Genomic DNA, 19,302 nt, shown 5'->3' with positions numbered 1-19,302 from the left:
ATTGCAAGCATACTTTAGGTACACTTTAAATATCTTGCATTTAAAGATTAATATTATATAGTCAGTGATCATATCTTACTAATAGTGATATTTAAAAATACATTTGTAAGTGATATGTAAGTAAATATTTTACTACTTGGTATGAAATAAAGTATTTTTAAATACATTTTGTTGGGTTTTTTTTTTTTTTCATTAGGGTTTGCATCATTTTAAATCTTAAAATAGATGCACTGGTCTTTATTTATATGCAAATTCTTGACTTTTCATTGGAATTCCACCTACAATATCATGCTACTAAAATCATCCCACAATCCACCACTCCACCCTTAGCGAGAACTGTGAGAAGGAAACAAAAGAGTAGAGGCGGACATATATTTAGCCTCCATTTCCACAGAAACACTCCAACACAACTGCCATTGGATGGGTTTTATCTCCAAAAAAAAAAAAAACCTTTTCAGGTGTGGGCTAGGGGAAGAGATCATTGTAGAAGTTTTCCAGGTTTGTAAAATAAGCCAGTGGCTTCTTTAAAAGTAGTGCAACATTTACATAGACATGCAAATTTGATGTTCTAAAATTATTATCAAATAGGCTGTGCAACAACTCTCTGCAAAAGTATGGAGAACTAAAAACAAACAAACATACACGTCAAATAATCATACAATCTAATAATCCTAAAATGTTTTTTTTGTTTTTTTTTTATTAAATAATGTGACAAAAAGAAATTGAGTGAGAGAGTCAGAAAACCAGGTCAAACCATTGTATGGTGGTCAAGCTAGTTTCTGGAGCATTCTCCAGGTTAACTTTAGCTCCACCAACATGTGGCTCAGCTGATCAGCCATCTAAACAAGCTTCTACTGACCTTAAATGGACAGTCTGGATCAGATAGAAAGCATGTGAAACCAGCTACAGTTCTAGCAGTTCTAACTGTTTGTGTGATAAAGATGATGGATAATGCTATATCTCAGAGATGACTAGAAGACTAAAACAAATTTCATTTTCTCTGTCTGTTTCAAACCCTATTAAGCTGTCTCGCTGTCTTATCTATCTAGGCATCTGTCTTCTAGGGAGCTTCCTAACCTAAACAGAACCTCATTAATGACTGATCTGGAACTCTCTACACAAAATAGCATAAATATGCATAAATTAAATTTAGTTTACATTCATACACCATCTTGGTTGGATTTCCTCACTGAGCATATTGCAATGTAATCGGAGATGACCTTAGTTTAGGAAAAAAAAAAAAGATATCTTGGAAGGTAGCATAAGGTTGCTGCCTAGCTTTTGTAACAGACATTATGTCTAGATAGGCAGCTCACAAGGTTTTGGAACAGAGTTTATGTCTCTTTCTCTGATTAAAGTCCAGACTGAGAGGAAGGCAGATCCTGGCCACTGAGCTCCATGTGGACCAGGGCCAGAACTTCGAAAACACAGCTGCTCTCTTTGAACAAAACTCTCTCTACCCTCCACAAAAGAAATGAGAAATAAAAGAAAGTGAAAGAAGGAGAGTGTTAGAAAAGGACAGTTGTCTCTGCTGCAGTTCCAACTGTATCTTTTCACATCACCCTTTCTTTGAGGATAAAGTGATTAAGCAAGCGCAAGAATGTAAAAGTCACTCACATAAACACACTAATGGCACACATGCTTAATAATGCATTTGAAGTGCTAGACATACACATGTGTGGTGATACTCCCTATATTATGTGGACCAAATGTTCCCACAAGTATGATAATACAAGTACATTTTGACATTATGGGGACATTTTTTTTTTTTTTTTTTTTTTGTCCCCATGAGGAAACAAGATTATAAATCATACAGAATGATCTTTTTTGGAAATATAAAATAGCAGAAAGTTTTCTGTGATGGGTAGGTTTAGAAGTAGGGATATAGAATGGGTTATATAGTATGAGGGGATAGAATATACAGTTTGTACAGTATAAAAACCATTAAGTCTATGGAGAGTCCCCACAAAGATAGTAAACCAGACACAGAGTGTGTGTGTGTGTGTGTGTGTGTGTGTGTGTGTGTGTGTGTGTGTGTGCGTGCGTGTGTGCGTGCGTGCGCGCATGCGTGTGTGTGTGTGACTAGCATATGCCCCATCTGATTTAAATAAACAGTGGTCATCTGTCCATTTCTTTGTCACTGAGGTCTCCTGCCCCCAACAAGACTTTTACAACTTATACTTGCCCCTCCCACCCACCTTCTGCTGTCCCAGCAATTGGTCAATATTCTCATTCTGTTACCGCACTCTCCCATCTGAGCACACATTCCCTCAAAATATTCCCCCATACCCCCCCAAACAAAAAAATGGATCAATAAAGCTACACCACCTCATATTACACACAAAACACACACACACACACACACACACACACACACACACACACACACACACACACACACACACACACAGAGAGAGAGAGAGAGAGAGAGAGAGAGAGAGAGAGAGAGAGAGAGAGAGAGAGAGAGAGAGACTCCTATTCAAAGCCAAATCAATAAGTACTCATCAATGTCCTGATATGTTTTTAACTCTTTTTGTCTGCAGAACCGCCAGCTGTCAATAGCCCTGCTCCCTATTCCCTGTCTGGCAAATATCACACCGTGTCCTGGATTTGGTCGATTAAAGGTTTTGTTTAAATTCCGCCTGGAGAGGGGCAGTCACTTAAATAACAATACAACCCCTCTAATAATGGAAATGGATTACTGCCATACTGGGAGTTTAACTCATCGCTATCCATGTTTGATTCCATCCCTTTCATTTTAATACTTCCTAAAACAAGTTTTTCACCCACCTTCAAACAGCTAAGTATAAAACTTAATGCATAATTTGTGTAGTTTGTGCCATGGACATGAATGGTACATCAAATCATGAGGTTTGTTGAGATTGTTAATTACTTCACAAAAAACAAAATGTCACTGTTTTTTGGCCCTGGTACAAAATGATCAGCTAACATCATTTCACTAATTATATTATCAGCACACTAGAAAGTGTGAATGAGTACTAGTCAGGTGAAATCACACTACCATTCTGATTGGATTATAAGAGCAGATTTATTTCTATAAAAGGAGGGAATAAGTGCTTCCAATCATTGTGTTCTTGTGTTAGCAATGGTTACCTCAAAAGAAAGATGTGCAGCCATCATTGCCTTGCATCAAAATGGTTTCACGCGGAAGGAAATTGCAGCAAAGGAAATTGTACCTGAAAGTACCATGTACCGGATCATTAAGAACTTTAAGGAGAGAGGATGAACTGCAGTGAAGAAGGCTTCAGGACTTCCCAGAGTGTCCAGCAAGTAGCAGGACCATCTTCTCCTGAGGAGTCAGCCACAGAATCATGTCACCACCAGTGCAGAGCTGCTCAATATTGGCAGGAGGCAGGTGTGAATGCATCTGTGCGCACAGTGAGGCCAAGACTTTCGCACAACGGCCTACTGTCAAGAATGGTAGCAAAGAAGCCACTTCTCTCCAAGAAGAACAATAAGGATAGACTGAAATTCTGCCGGAAGTACAAAGATTGGACAGCAGAAGACTGGTGCAAAACTAATTTCTCTAATAAAGCCCTCTTCCGACTGTTTGGGACATCTGGAAATTTGATTGTCCAGAGAAGAAAAGGTGAACGCTACCAAGAGTCCTGTGTCAACCAACAGTGAAAAATCCTGAGGCCATCCATATGTGGAGTTATTTTTCATTCAGGGATTGGGCTGTCTCACAGTTCTGCCCAGAAACACTGCCATGAATAAAGAAACGTCACCTGCTCCGGGAGGATGAAAGGAGGAGTAACGACAGTGCAAGACGAGAGAGGACCAGGCCTGAGGCTTTATGTTGTTGTTTTTATTATGTTTATATGCGGCAGTTGTCCGTGAGGGGCAGCCTATTTACTTTCGTATTGTGTTGTTTATTTTATAGTTAAAGTATTATGTTGAACGCTTATTGGTTCCGCCTCCTTCTTCCCTAAACTTTAAACCTTGTGTTACATTGGTGCCGAAACCTTGGAGGATAGAGGAACCGCTGTCATAGAGCCCTTGCCGCTGTGGGGAAGTCACTGTGCCATCGAGTTGGATAGAGTAGCATCTGCCACCAAGGACACTCGAAGCGGTGGAGCTGGAGGGCTCGGCGAGGGGACGGATACTCGTCTCTGTCCACCAAAGCATGGAGGAGCGGCTGCTGGCGGTTCGGAGGAGTCAGGGGCTTCATCCAATTTTTTTACTCTCTCCCCTCTGTCTCTCCTCGTCCTTCCGTTTCCTTTTCTCTCGCCTTGTCTCACTTTACCCCCAGGTGCTGCGGCCGCTGTGACTGGCCTCCCGGAGGTGGGGAGTAGAGCGCAGTCTTGAGGGTACCCCCTGGCTTGCAAGGGGCGATGGGGGTATGTGGCAAACAGGGCGAGGCCGAGAGCCGGTGGAACGGAGCAAGGCTGGTGGCATGATTGCAATTGAGCAAGTCTCACGGCCTCGAGTCGGGAGAAATTTGGTGATGATCTATCCATTTTCCAGCATGATGGAGCACCATGTCACAAGGCAAGAGTGATAATGAAGTGGCTCGTAGATCATTACATTGAAATTTTGGATTCATGGCCAGGCAACACCCATAATCTTAATCCCATAGAGAACCTGTGGTCAATCCTCAAAAGGCTCAAAAGAAGCCCACAAATTGTGATGAACTCTGATCACAAATAAGGTTTTCTCACTAAAAAGGATTGCCGTCAGTCAGGATTTGGCCCAAAAGCTGATATCCAGCATACCAGAGCGGATTGCAGAGGTTATGAAGAAGAAGGCTCAACATGGTATACACTGACTCTTTGCATATATTGATATATTATTTTCCAGTATACCATAGAACCGTATTTTAAAGGTTATTTCATCCTTTCCATGAACCTACTCTGCTCTGATTGGTCAGATGGCCCAGTCTGTTGTGATTGGTCCACCGCTGAAAGCATGTGTCAGTAACTAAGCTTCTTCAACACTTGTATACACAGTGATACAAACAGTAGTAATGCCGTTGGTTCTACCGTAGTAATTCGAGCCCGAGTCTTCGTCCTTTGGAAGTGCATGCAAAGCGCAGAAAATAGCGTCTTCTCGACATGTCCACAACATGAACCAAACTCTTCCAGACGTCAGCTACAACTACAGTGTTTGACAATGAGATGTCAGAAATGCCAAACACTACAACTGTCCTTGATTTTACCTAGTTGCTTGGCATGAGTAAGAAAGTATGACAGAGTTAAAGAGAGAGCTCTGGCAGTATTAGACTATTTAAGTGATTAACCTACTTTATTGTTTACAACAGGAAACAACCTGGGTAACAAATCAGTAAGCAGTTGTAAAGTACACATGTAAAGTTACATGCTCATATTACAACCCATTAAACACAAGTACATGTTACTGTTATGTCTGTGAATAATAAACAGATACGATTTTAAAAACGGTTTCTTCTCAAATCGATAATTTTGTGCCCTTAATTATTTATGTGGTGAAAAGTTGTGTAATAATTAAGCATAGCGTCAGTTCTGGCAGGTCACGTTAGTCAAGCTCGCATCAGCTGAGTCTCAGCTGATCCACATCTACCTATAGGAATACGACGCCTATCACTGTATACAAATATAAGCTCCTTCAGTATTATCAGCAGCTATCGCGTTTCTCAGGAGCTAACCCTCCTCCATCCCCAGCTCCTCCTCTCGTCCAGTCAGTATTTGGCCTTCTGAGTGCCCTTTGAATCAGAATAAATTCTCGAATTATGTTGTACTTTAAAATCTTGAAATAATGAGATCTGCAATACATTCATGTTAATTCTGTTCTGTTTACCCTAAGGGGGGTTATTGCTGCTCTTACCCATGCTAGGCTACATGGATGCGCAGGGAGTTCTTGCTCAGAACAGAACCATACCACCAATCCAAACTGTATGCTAATTGTCAATCGTATTTGACGATAGTGGTCCTGACAGAAACTGGTACGATTGTACATTAAATGTCTGTCTTGTTTGAACGTGTTCATTTGTCTAGGCTCAAAACTGCTAGAAACAGTTTTTCCTTGTGGAAGATTTGTAAAGTACTTCAACTCAAATCAATATTTTGTGTTTAATTAATTACTTATGTGGCAAGTAGTCGTGTAATAAGTGGGATAATGTACATCCAGATAGTTGTTATCGCAAAATAAATCCCTTCAGGGTGATACAAGACCCCTCCACTTTAACCGGCTGGATGTACATTATCCCTTACATAATAACCAGCATTAAATTACTGTTAACCAATGACAAGATTTCAGAAAGGCTGCATTACTACAACAGTACTCTAAAATAGTGCCTAGCTAATCACCATTAATCAGTTGTGTCCACTGACTAGGTGACATTAGCCAAAAAGCCTCTTTCAGTTTTACATTCCGATGAAAAATTACAAAACCTTTTTAATGACATATATGAATCATTCACAGGAATTTGTTTCAAGAAAGTCAATAGGGTCCATTTTGATTACATGTTGACTTCAGTGAGGGAAACACTACAAAATAAAAAAAAATGCTCAGCGACTGAGATGTGGCTTAAAAATCGATACTCATCAATAACGGTGTTGACACACAGCAAACACAGAGCATGGTTTATTAATCTAAGGCTTGATATGAAATTACAAATCAATTTCAGCATTTAAGAAGAGGCATTAACAGTTGACTAAAAATAATATAAATATTAGAAGGCTGCTCTTTCAAATCTCAGGAAAATTCTCATGTTATGTTTCATTTAACTAGGATTGTTGTCCCAGGTATTTCTCCTAAAAAATCCTTTAATAAAAAAAATACTTGCATTAAAATGAATGTGCATAACAAAGCTCAGATAATTAGATTCCTGACATTTTGACAAATCTGAGCATTGTTGGCATTGCTGAGTTGGCTTTTGAAGCTTTAGAGGAGATAAGCGATATCACTGGGGTGGGTGGAGGGTTGAGGTGGTCTCGAATGATAAAAACTAAGAAGCAAGAGGCTAAAGCAAACATCTCCATTTAATCTTTATATGTAATCTCATTAGTATTTTGGGAAAATGATTAAGATATTTGTCATGTGTTATTATATTCATAGCACAGATTCACAGTACTTTCAGACCTCCACTGTATTCAAATCCTTTAGGACTTGTCAAATGCCTAAGGTGCTTCCATCTCTATTGACTTAGTTAGAGGAATCCTATAAACGCTTGTCAGTGCTACCTAGCTTGACGACACTTCAATTAGCTCCTTAATCAGCACCCACAGCCTGACCTCCACTATCTTTAGCCTGTAATGATGGGATTTCTGAGAGCTAGGTTGCTACAAGTGCAGCTTATTTGACTTCCTCACACCCAATCCAAAATCAAAACACGGCACTACAGAAAGAGCGAAGGAAAGAGTTCATCCTGCACATTCTCAAAAGGCCATCACATTTACTTACTTTCCAACCATTCAAAGTGATTATGCAGACTACATTTTTACATTTTATGAGGTTTTAACCACATAGGACCTTGACGGGGATGCATCCACTTTGATATCTAGATTAGTAGTCAATATGGGTTTTTCAGTGACCAATTCTTTAAACTTTACCTTAGGTATTCTGAGTGGTTGTTATGCTGTTGCTAGGTTCTGGGTGGCTGCTAAAGGGTGTTCTGAGTGGTCGACATAGCATTGTTAAGTGGTTCCTAAGGTGTTCTAATAGAACATTTCTTCAACAAGCTAAAAGGCGTAATTACCCCTAAAATGGGTGAATTACTCATCCTCATGTCATTCCAAACCCATAAGACATTCGTTCATCTTCAGAACACAAATGAAGATATTTTTATGAAATCTGAGAGCTTTCTGTCCTTCCATTGAAAGTTACTCAACTGACACTTTAAAAAGTTTAAAAAAACATCGTAAAACTAATCCATATGAATTGAGTGGTTTTCAACATTTTCTGAAGAGATGCGATCTCTTTATATGACAACAGATTGAATTTAGGCTTTTATTCACATATAAACATTCATCAACTCACACATCAGTGGTAAACGAAAGCTCAAGAACCAATGAGGTTCATTCTTGTGTTACGCAACACGTTTGAGCTTCTGCAAGAAACAATGAGGTTTGTTCTTGCGCGTCAAGCAAGTACTGTTGAACTTCGGTTTATGTTCACTGATCAATGTTTATTTGTGATTAAAAGCCTAAATTAAATCTGTTCATCATATAAAGTCTCTTCAGAAAATTTGGACTAAATCACGATTTACGATTTTATAATCTCTTTATGAATTTTTTGAATCGTTAAAGTGGTAGTTGCGTACTGTAGCTGTCAATGGAGGGACAGAAAGCTCTCAGATTTCATCAAAAATATCTTCATTTGTGTTCCGAAGATGAACGAAAGTCTTATAGGTTTGGAATGATTTGAGGGTGAGTAATGACAGAATTTTAATTTTAGGGTGAACTATCCCTTTAAGCCACACAATTTGAGGTATCAGATTTGAGGTATGCATGAGCAAGATTTCTGCAATAGGATTTAAAAATATCATTAACAGTAGCAATTTCTAGTGGCTAGCTGTTATTATGCATTTGTGGTAATTAGTTATCACAAATGGTATGGGGGGGGGGGGGGGGTTTTCTTGCCAATAGGGCGGTCTGTGGCATTTAGACATGGGCTTGTGTCCAGTGTGACTGCCAGAAGGGATTGCAGCAGCTTTTCCAATTAAAGCCTGGCTACTACCCCTCTCGCCTCACCTTGGATTACACACAAAATAATGCTGGGAAATCTGCAAATGAAAGACACACAGGACACAGTAAACGTAGAAAGTGAGAGAATTTGAAAACGACAAGCACACTCAGATGTGACATTGAAGAACAATCCAAGGTTTGATTACAAAAGCCTGTGTAAAATGTTGAGGCGACGCCCATGACTGAGGTGGCCCACAGATATTCCCCTCCCAGTCCCTGTTGTGCATTAGTGCTGATTTATGGGTCTGTTATTTGTCTAATCCTGTGGACAGTGTCCCTCTGTACCAGTAAAAAAAAAAAAAAGAGGGATTACATCCTTATTGTGGTCACACAAACACACTACACACCTCGAGTGCTTTTATACGGCCATCACTGGTGCAGAGGGGAATTGGGCCTGGTCCACAGCTGACACAAGGGCTCCTACACATCCCCCATCCACCCATGATGGGCAGAGATGACTCAAATGCACAGTCATACACCAGAACCCAGCAACTGAGATGCACTGAATCAGCAAGATTCCTAGTGTCATCCAGACATTCCAGTTCATGACAGTATTAGAGACAGCCCCACCACTGCTTTTATTAAATGAAAATTCTGAAATCATTTACTCTCATTAACAATCAACCCAAGTTCTTCTATCCAAGGAAAACAAAATGAGATGTTTAGCAGAATGTCCAAACAAAAGCATATATTTCGGTCTGTTCTTCACACAAAGCTATCGTCTGGCTTCAGGAGATTCAGAATATAGCGCATAATTCAACTATTATGGTGATTTCTGCCTTTTTGGAGCTTGAAAGCCCCAGTCCCTAATCAAGTTCATTTTCTGCTTGGGCATATTTCTGTCTAACATTTAATTTCTCAATTTATTTTTTAAAAGAAAGATTTTAGATAAACTATTACTTTATTGTTTGCTCTACTGCATTTTTTGTCAACAAAACCATGGTGGTTGTACCATGTAAAACCATCACTGCACCATGGTACTGCCCAGGTACTTCTTTTGTAAGGGAAAGACCTCCAGTAAAGGTAGTCATATCCAAATGTCTCTTTGCCGTTTATGACATACTGCTTTTTCACGATGACAGGTTCAAACTTTTCCCATTGAGTTTTTTTGTTGGTTAATAAATTCTGATGTCACATCGTGCTGCAGTGTATAGAGTCCAGTTACACATCACACACTGAATCACACACAATGAGAAGGATAAAATTGGTCATAGTGAAAGCAAATGGTCTCCAGGGGCAAGTCCGTATACCCCACTCCCCCCATACACCCGCCCAGAGTGCTCTGCGAGCCTGTTTCATTGTGTCTCTTTGGCACATGCTGCACTACAGCAAATTCAGGATGGGTCTTATACTTCACACTCACACACTGCAACCTCCTGAGTATTAGAGAAGAGTACCCTGCAGTTTGAATCTCCCAGAGACAATAAAGTTCCGCTCACATTTGCTACCAATTCGCATATGAATAATTTTTAAATTCCTAATAGGAATTTTCTTGTAAGATTATAAAATCTTTTTCAGATCTTTTAGAACACTTACTGTAGATCCCAATAGCTCCCTGATATTGCTCTAGGATTCCCAATAGAACAAAATATCTCTTGTCAAATCTTTTTTTTTTTTTTTTTTTTTTTTGTGTGAGTTTGTGATTTCTCTTAACTGTCCAATAACAAGACGTTATTCCATTACATTTGTAATAAAAAATACACAACATCAACCAGGACATAAGATCTTAGCTGATTTTTGGAGGATTCTTATTTTGATCCCATTAGTATGGGTTTCAGATTAGAAATCCTGTAGGCGACACATTCCTTTAGCATTTTTTGACAAGGGCAAATTGTTCCTGGTAAGAGATAGCCTATTACTATATTTTGCTTTATTATCACTTATGTTGATGTATTACATGTAGATATATACATATGGTTAATTATATATAAATGCATGCTGCCTCGAACCTTGAACCACCTGACTGTTCACCCACTAACATTCCCAAAAATATGTCTTTATACTTCTGACATTAAAGTATCTCACTAGACATTAGCATAACTACACGAAATACGTTTCGATCAACACGTTTTTCTCTTAAAGTAAAAGTGTACCGGCGTTTGACTTACCAGTGGTACAGTGCTCTGCTGCTGCTGTGTGAGTGTGTGTGGGTGGGCGTGGATGCTGCAGGATCGCGCTGCTCTCCGTGTCTTTGTCTGCCGCTTCAGCTGCTCTGCCTGCGATGCCTCTCTAGCGGCACACCGCGCGGTCCTAGCGCCGCCTCTCACACGCCCACTGAGCACAGTCAACACCCACTGCAGGCTGCGTCCAGAAACATCTGCATTCATGTGTTAATACACCGTTAACGAGTCATTAACTCAACTTGAAGCTGAATGTGCTGCAGTTAAAGATGTTATTGACTGCTGACTACACAATTATTGACTATAGGCTACTTAATACTTCTTACTATTTTCAATCAATAGTTTGTGAAAAAAGTATATGAAAACCTTTCTCAAGAATGTTACATTGTGTGTTTAATTGAAAAAATCCAGTTATCATCATAATTGTTATTTAGACTAATTCACCTAAATTGTTTGAAATTAGTAAATAATTACCTTTTTTTATCACTTTAATAAAACTGCTAATGAGTCAAAAGAACTTAACCTTGTAGTGGAACGCACTGCAATCAATGTTCTGAATATGAATAGAATATCTTAGAGTGTACTGAAAGTTAGCACATTGTGTGCCTATATGTTTGATTTTTCCTCTTGTGTTGTGTGTACAAGAAATCGCAAGCAAAGCAACTTCAGTGACAAAAGAACTGAGATCTTTTATATTTATTGGCCTATATATTTGTATGCCGCTGGAGCATACTATAAACATTTACATCATTACATCATTTCCTGTCTGCAACAATGGAAGAAAGTGGAAGACAATAAAGGCAGTTGTGGCCTAATGGTTAGAGAGTCAGGCCCTGTCCCAAATGGCACACTTCATATGCCCTTACAGACTTGTGGACTTACAATGGCTGCCGCGTGCGCATGTCCGTTACGTCCATGAGACTGTAGGGTGTCCCATTTGTCAAGTGTCAGAAGGGTGCTCGCGACTCGCGAGCGTCCTCTTTGCAGTTGAGATGTGCCCTCAATGCGCGCTTTTGCCGAGCCCCTACTGAGGCTCCGCATTAGACTTCTTCCCGACAGTCAAAGCGGCATTGTGTCAAGAAAGTGCAGACTCGTAGGAAAACCGAGAGTGTTTAGGGTACCATTTGGGACAGGGCCTCAGACTGGTAACCCGAATGTTGCGGGTTTATTTCTCAATACCAGCAGGAAATGACTGGGGTGCCTTTGAGCAAGGCTTCTAACCCCCAATCGCTCCCAGGGCGCCACAGGAAAATAGCTGTCCACTGCTCCGGGCTTGTGTTCACCACTCACTACTCCTAATGTGTGTGCACTAAATTGGATGGGTAAAATGCAGAGGACAATATCCGAGTATGGGTTACCATACTTGTCCTTCACGTCACTTTCACTTTAAGAAACAAAGGGAGATTGTGGGGAAAACTGATTTTTTATTTTTTTTATTCCTTGATCTACTTTAATCCCATGTTTGCATATTGGTGGCTGTTTACCTTCGTTTACATGAGCAATTCTGACCAAATTTGAATTCCTTGATATAGTTTAGACCTATGTTTGCATACTGGCCACATTAATTTGAGCAATACAATGTTCTATGATTTTTACCAAGCAAATTCCCTAATTATTTTCAACACAGGTAGTCTGTGCACAGATTTTAGTCTAGATGAAACTGTATTCATTATCATCCAGGACCAGAACTTGTATATTTGATGTTTGTCAGTGACACTAATGCCACTGCTTACTAGAGTTGTTTTTTAAAATAGATATACATTACTTTGAATTGATAAACTTACAAATAACAATTTTACAGAAAAATATAAAACAAAACGAATCACATATTTTCAACCACATTAAACAGCATATAATATAGCATCTGGCACAGGAGAGTGGCATGAACATAATAATGATATATTAATGTACAACAACAGAAGTGACTTATGGGTTATATGTCATTAGCTAACCATTGGTTTTTTTTTTATGTTTAATAAAGTATTGAAAGTACAATTAATGTCAACCACTATATTGTCCATTTGGTTGGGTTTGATAATTCATAAATGAGACTGTCTAGATCAGAGTTCTCAAACCGGTTCCACGGAGGGCCTAGTGTATGCATGCTTTTGGTCTTTCCCTTCAATTAGTGCCCAATTAAGACCTAGACTACCAGGTGAGGGGAGATCTTAACCAATTAGTGACCTACTCAATCAGTTTGGTTCAAGGTAAAAGAGAAAACCTGCATACACTAGGCCCTCCGTGGAACCGGTTTGAGACCACTGGTCTAGATGTAGTAATTAGTAAAGAAATCACATTAAAATCTACTCAGTTATTAGTGACCAGTTACACTGTTATAGCAGCTTTCTGAATGTTTTCATTACTATATCTAGTTTTAACAAAATTACATTATGTGGCATTACCTTGATATTAATGTCATATATATTTTTTTTATTTATTTAATTTTAAAAATCATTTAGTAACACACATGCACTTGCAAAAATTTTTTTTTTTTTTTGCTGTGAAGAGTCTGTAACTGTAAAACCTGGCATGTGGGTTAAGGGACACAGTCATTCATTGCTCATTGTACAGATCTTTGACCTCTTCGCTTCAAAGATTCAAAGATTTGGACCAAATCATTGAGCAAACACATGCACTGTGATGTGTCAAATCGATGATAAAAGAAGATTAACTGTGCGACATTATAACCTTTTACGTCTCACACACACTCACACTCAACCCTTTTAGTGGCAACAACAGTCTATGAGCACAATATTTGGATCCATGCCAAGGTTAGCGCAGTTGCCAATAAAAACCACAGTTGGATGACACACTCATTACTCATTATTTATGTCTACTGACAACACAGAAACTATACGTTACATCAATGAGTTTGAGTATGATGGGAATTTAGTAGAGCAACTCCAAAGCATCATGGGCAGGTTTGTGTGTCTACATGTGTCTCTATATATGATGACAGTGTCTGTTTGTTTGTGTGTGTGTGTGTGTGTGTGTGTGTGTGTGTGTGTGTGTGTGTGTGTGTGTGTGTGTGTGTGTGTGTGTGTGTGTGTGTGTGTGTGTGTTGGAATGAGAAAGACCATTCGCATCACTTCCTGACTCTTGACCCACCTGTGGTTAGGAATTTTGTCACACTGAAACACGCCTCAGTGAAAATAATAGCCAAAAGAAGAGGCTTTGCCTATTCCAGCCATGTCATTCTGACACATGAAAGCTTGTTATCGCCGTCCCTTCTAATGAGGTTTAATTGGCCTTAACTTCTCTTGATTTGTCTGTAATGGCAGAATGAAAACAATGAAGAACACACAATAGTGCACACACACTCACTGGACATATTTAAACATTTAAGATTGCTAATTATTTTGTGGCATGTCTACTTTTGTATCGGTGTTAAGATACAATTGTTTGAAATTGGTGCTTCGCATAAAATCATTCTCTCTTTTTGTCTTAATTCCAGATGTAACAACGGGATAAAGTAGTTCCTTTAGGCTTGAAATGGACTGCATTTAACACCACTTTTAGACATACACTCACAAACCTCCCCAAGCACTTCCCCTTGGTGGAATCCCTGCCACCATTTTGAAGGGGATTAAACTTCTTCTAGTAGACAAGGGAAGTTTTTTTGTACAGACCCTTGACCCATTGATTTTGACAGAGGGAGCGAGTCTACTCATACAGTATGTACACTTCAGGCAGCTCCATAGACCACAATACAATACGATTGTGACGTCCCAGCAGCAACTCGCAGTTCTCTTACTTAATTTACCCACAAGTGATCAAGGGCATAGGGCATTCAATTTAAACCCATTGCATGAGTTCTGGCACTCGTGCAACGTAAGCAATGACTTACATCCAAGTGAACGAGAAGGAGCGAAGTTAGCAAGGGAAGGGCATATTAAAGTGTATAAATTACTTCAAATTAGCAGTAATCATTTACCCCACCCTCATGACGTTCCAAACCTATATGGATTTCTTGCGTAACAAAAAAAAAAAAGAAAATAAATAAAAGCATTTTCCATACAATGAAAGTCAAAGAAGGTCCAAAACAACTATATGAGTCAGATCGTTTTTTACAAAAGTAACCTGTCTGATAACATGAGCAGTGGAGTGGTGAGTAAGAATTGTGGATTTTGAAGTGACTGATTGATGTTCTTATCCGCGGTTTTGCAATCCCATTCTTCTCCATCAGTTTCCAACTGGATGAGCTGGCACATTGACCGTTATGTGTGCAGCTCATATTACCACGCTTAAAACCATGGCTCCCTTCCTGGACCTTCAAGGACACCTGATTACCAATGTTGTACACCTGTCAGTCTTTGTGTTCATCTTGTATTTATGCTCCCTGTTGTGTTCGGTCCCCTGTCGGTTCCCCATCTATGTATTATGTGGTTTCGTATTTCCCCTGTGATTATTATTAAGGTCCGCTTTATTAATTCGTTCGTTACATTTATATAGCGCTTTTCTAGGTACTCAAAGTGCTTTACATGGAAGGGGGGAATCTCCTCAACCACCACCAATGTGCAGCATCCCCCTGGATTTATTGATCATGTTGTCATTGTGCGTTTTAATACTGCAACAATTTTTGACATGGACCTACCAGTCTTGCAGAGGCTCATCACCTGCGAGAACAGGGCACTGGTGGAATACTGGTGGTGTAGGCTACAGCAGGGCAATTCTGCCTGGGTCTTCCCCTGGTCGAAGCAAGCTGCCCAGTCCGTCTCAGAGCCAGGAGTGGATCACTGCCTGATAGATCTGTGGTCCGCGGATCCACTTCTCTCCCCTCCCTCCTTCCTCAGTTGGACATTTTATGGCATGAGGATGCGTCTTTTCGGGATGACACCTGTCAGTCATTGAGTTCATCTTGTTTTTGAGCTCCCTGTTTTGTTCAGTCCCCTGTCGGTTCTCGTCAATGTAGTACGTGGTTTTGTATTTCCCGAGTTTATTATTAAATTCTGCTTTATTCACCGTGTTGTCGTCATGCGCTTTAATACTGCCACAGACTGTTACACATGTTATATGCTGTAGGTGTTCATGCAATTAAATGAACACAGGCAACAACAAAATTGGATGATAATCTGTAAACCGAATGAGCATACTAACAACAGCATCACCCCTCTTAAAAGGCAAACATCCTTAGAACAGACTACTTAACATTCTTAAAAATATGGTAACTCAGCCGGAAAAACATTGTTCTGAAAATAATTCCAATGATATCATTCCTCTGTGTTGTTATCGTTATATGTGTGTAGTGTGGACCTCCCTATTCTCAAAGAATTACAAAGATTATTAAAACTGTATAGTTACATGAATGAGCCTTAAGACTAAAAACAACAAAAGCAAGCCACCCAAAGGTGTTTCAATATAATATTATCTCTTTTCATACACTACCACTCGTTTCTAGTTGCTCCAAAAGCTCTCTGTTGGTTCTTCCGGGTGGGGCGATACTTTTTTGGATGCCTCTCTCTGCCTCTTCAGTCTTCAGCTGTCTCTGCATTCTCAGCCTCTTGAACCCAGCTCATATCACACATTACTCTGATTCAAGCTGACCACAATCTCTATCACACTTCCACACAGCTGCTGCCCTCTCAAAAAAAGAGAGAGAAAATGCTGAAATTTCTTCCTGCAGCAAGGTACAAAATATTAAATGAATATTAAAATGTAGCTTTTTCTGAAGACAATGCGAGTGGTTCTTGGATTTTGTGGGTGGTTACCAGGTTGTTGTTATGCCGTTGCTAAGGTGTTCAGAGTAGGTGCTCACATGTGGCTATTTGATTGCTAGGGTGTTCTTGTGAACTTTTGATATCCAAGTTCCCGAGATGGGCGGGCCATAAACTTTAAACATGGCAGAGGCGAGAACGATTGCTGCTGTGACTGCAATTCTTTATGACTTTTTTCCACAACAGCAACACCGCCTTGTCTTGTCTTTAAAGTACTGCATATTTACAAAAAATGAATAATCATTTGAAGCATATTCTATGATTTATATACAGCGAAAATAGCCTGTATTTGACCCGAAATTCTGGAATTGTCAACAAGCTGACTATCTAGATAGAGTGATCTATCTAGATATTATTTGGGCTTTAATAAGATTTTCCAATAAATAGGCAAGAATATATCTGGTGTCCTGCATGATTCCTGTTCTTTCTGACAACAAAGCACTTGAATGCGGAAACGTCGTAATCACGACTTCAGAGTAGGAAATGTCCATTAGCTTGTTAAGGTAGCATTAGCATATTGCTATCAGTGCTATCATTGTTCTCGTTATGACACAAGGAATCTAGACAAGTTTCATTAAATTAGACAAAATTAATCAAAAGCTATTAGCATTTTCAAAAATGTTTATTATACATTTTGACGAGAAGGTAGCGCCGTTCTGAAACTTTTTGGGTACCTTCAGTGCATAGTCCCAATATATTGGGTTTCGTAAGGATACGCTGATGAGTTAGCAAAATACAGCATTTTACAACAAAACTGAAAATGTCCTACACCCAAAATGGCCAATTTTGTTTTAAGCCCATACGGTTCAAGAGTTCAAGTTCAAGAGCATAAACATGAGAGCAACTTGCGGACAGTTGGTGGCACTTTGTTGAGCGTATAGGATATGATTGTACAATCTGCACTTTCTTGACATCTTGAGTGGGGGTAGGGGTAATCACTTCATTGGGGTCATCAGGTGGGCACCCTCCTCCCTTGGTGTTTCGCTGATAGGCCCACGACATCTCCAAAGAAATCTACAGTGGCACCTGGCATCCCAGATGCGCTCCCCTCCACTTTTACCCCTCTTCGTCATTTTGCAGCCCATTTGGGAAATTAAGAGATAAATGGTCTGAATAAATGCATTAACCATAGCATTTTAACAAACTCATTAAAAACATGGTGGACTGAGCAAATCTCACTTATGTTTTATATAAAACATAAATATGACCATGATAATAAAGATGCTTTCACCACACATAGACACGAGAGGAACGGTTGGGGGTAAAGGATTTAACCAGAAGAAGAAGGACAGGGATTGTGGATTTAAATACTTTGTAAAATGAACAAAGGCAATGGGTTGGGGGGTTGAATAGAGGAAAAGAGGGGGAGATTTGGATCTAAGGGTCTCAGCAGGCATTCAGGACATCTCACTGTTTGTCCTAAACGCAACACGTGCCACGCTTTCATAACCTCTGTTTCTAGACTACAGCCGTTACCCATCTCACTCCACAGTCTGTTGCCATTAGCATCAGTCTCAGCGCTTAGCCCGATTCAACATGACAACTATGAGCTTTAAACACCATGCACTTCCTATGAACCATTGTGTTAAAACTAAAGCGAGATGTGTTGCATTTAAGTTGCCTGGATTTTTTGTAGTGTTTTTTTTCCCCCCTTGTGATGAACCATAGGAAGGAATATAATGACAAATCAGGTATCTTTAAAAGCTCAATTGTTTCTCCTAGATAGAAATGAGATTAAAAAGAGATCACAGATTAGCACTTTAGTCTCAACAATGCCTCAAACTGTGCTCAGATGTGTTACGGTCTGCAATCAAAAGTCAAGATCTCATGAGACATTTCTCATCAAACTCTTAAACAGTCTGAGCTAAATTATTCATTTTTATTTCTCCTATAATGAATTTTGGGACAACCAATCTCTTGAGCTTTGAAAGAGCAACCAAATAATACAATTTTCCTTCTGGGGATTTCTTATAAGAACGGTCTTTAAAGGGGGCATGAACTGCATTTTATGTTTTGACTATATAATGTTAGTAGGATTTTGAGATCATAATTCAGAAACTACCCTGATTTTTACCCTCCTGATTTTAATGCTCCGTTTAAATGGGCATGTCTCCTTTAAAACTTCAGAGTAAACGCCCACTGCTATGATTGGCTAACATCTTTGCATTTGATATAGCCTACATGGAACTCTTTTGACAACTTTTAATTATTACAGCTGTCAAGATTATTTAATCGTGAAAAGTGTTGTTTAAAGCATTATATTTACTGTAGATCTACTCCCATTGCATTAAAGGTTGCAGCACTGAGCATTATAGCCGATCACAGTCTGTTGAGCGCACAAATGCAAAAAGTATATCTGGCTGTACAAGAGTCCCTACTTATGAAAAAGCACTGATCACAGATTAGGCATTAGAATTAACACGGCTATCTACATGTTACAGCATTACTGTCAGGTCCATATCTTTTTATGAAAAGTCTCTTTGCAAAGTCTGCATGGTTTACCAAAGAAGCCACAGTGAAATGAACCAAATAAACACATAATCCTCTATGACACATTTAGATAGTTGAAAATAAACTGCAACTTTTTGAACATTAGGATCCTAAGGAAAGGTAATGCTATTTAAAGTTATGTCATTCTGTGCAGGCAGTCTTATGTATTCATCTACATTACGTAAATTAGTAATTTTGCCAGCTTGGTTTCAATGGTTTCAAAAGCTGTTTTTGGACTGTCTTAAAATGACAATATATTATAATTATAGTACAATAACCTCTTATCAAAAGATC

At 39.3% G+C, this 19,302-nt stretch overlaps 1 protein-coding gene across 1 annotated transcript in view; it reads right to left on the bottom strand.

Moving 5' to 3' along the window:
* The window catches only part of LOC307159394 (neuronal migration protein doublecortin-like), a 47,793-nt gene extending 36,881 nt beyond the window's left edge, over window positions 1–10,912 (bottom strand). Inside the window, exon 1 of the mRNA XM_079872739.1 lies at window positions 10,793–10,912. The gene's annotated coding sequence lies outside the window, so the exon portion shown is untranslated. The remainder of the gene's footprint in view (window positions 1–10,792) is intronic.
* Window positions 10,913–19,302: the final 8,390 nt, after the last annotated feature.

This window comes from Squalius cephalus, assembly GCF_949319135.1.
Source record: "Squalius cephalus genome assembly, chromosome: 5".
Lineage (NCBI taxonomy): Eukaryota > Metazoa > Chordata > Actinopteri > Cypriniformes > Leuciscidae > Squalius > Squalius cephalus.
Note: the sequence above shows the minus strand (reverse complement) of the source record. Positions and strands in the feature narration are given on the sequence as shown.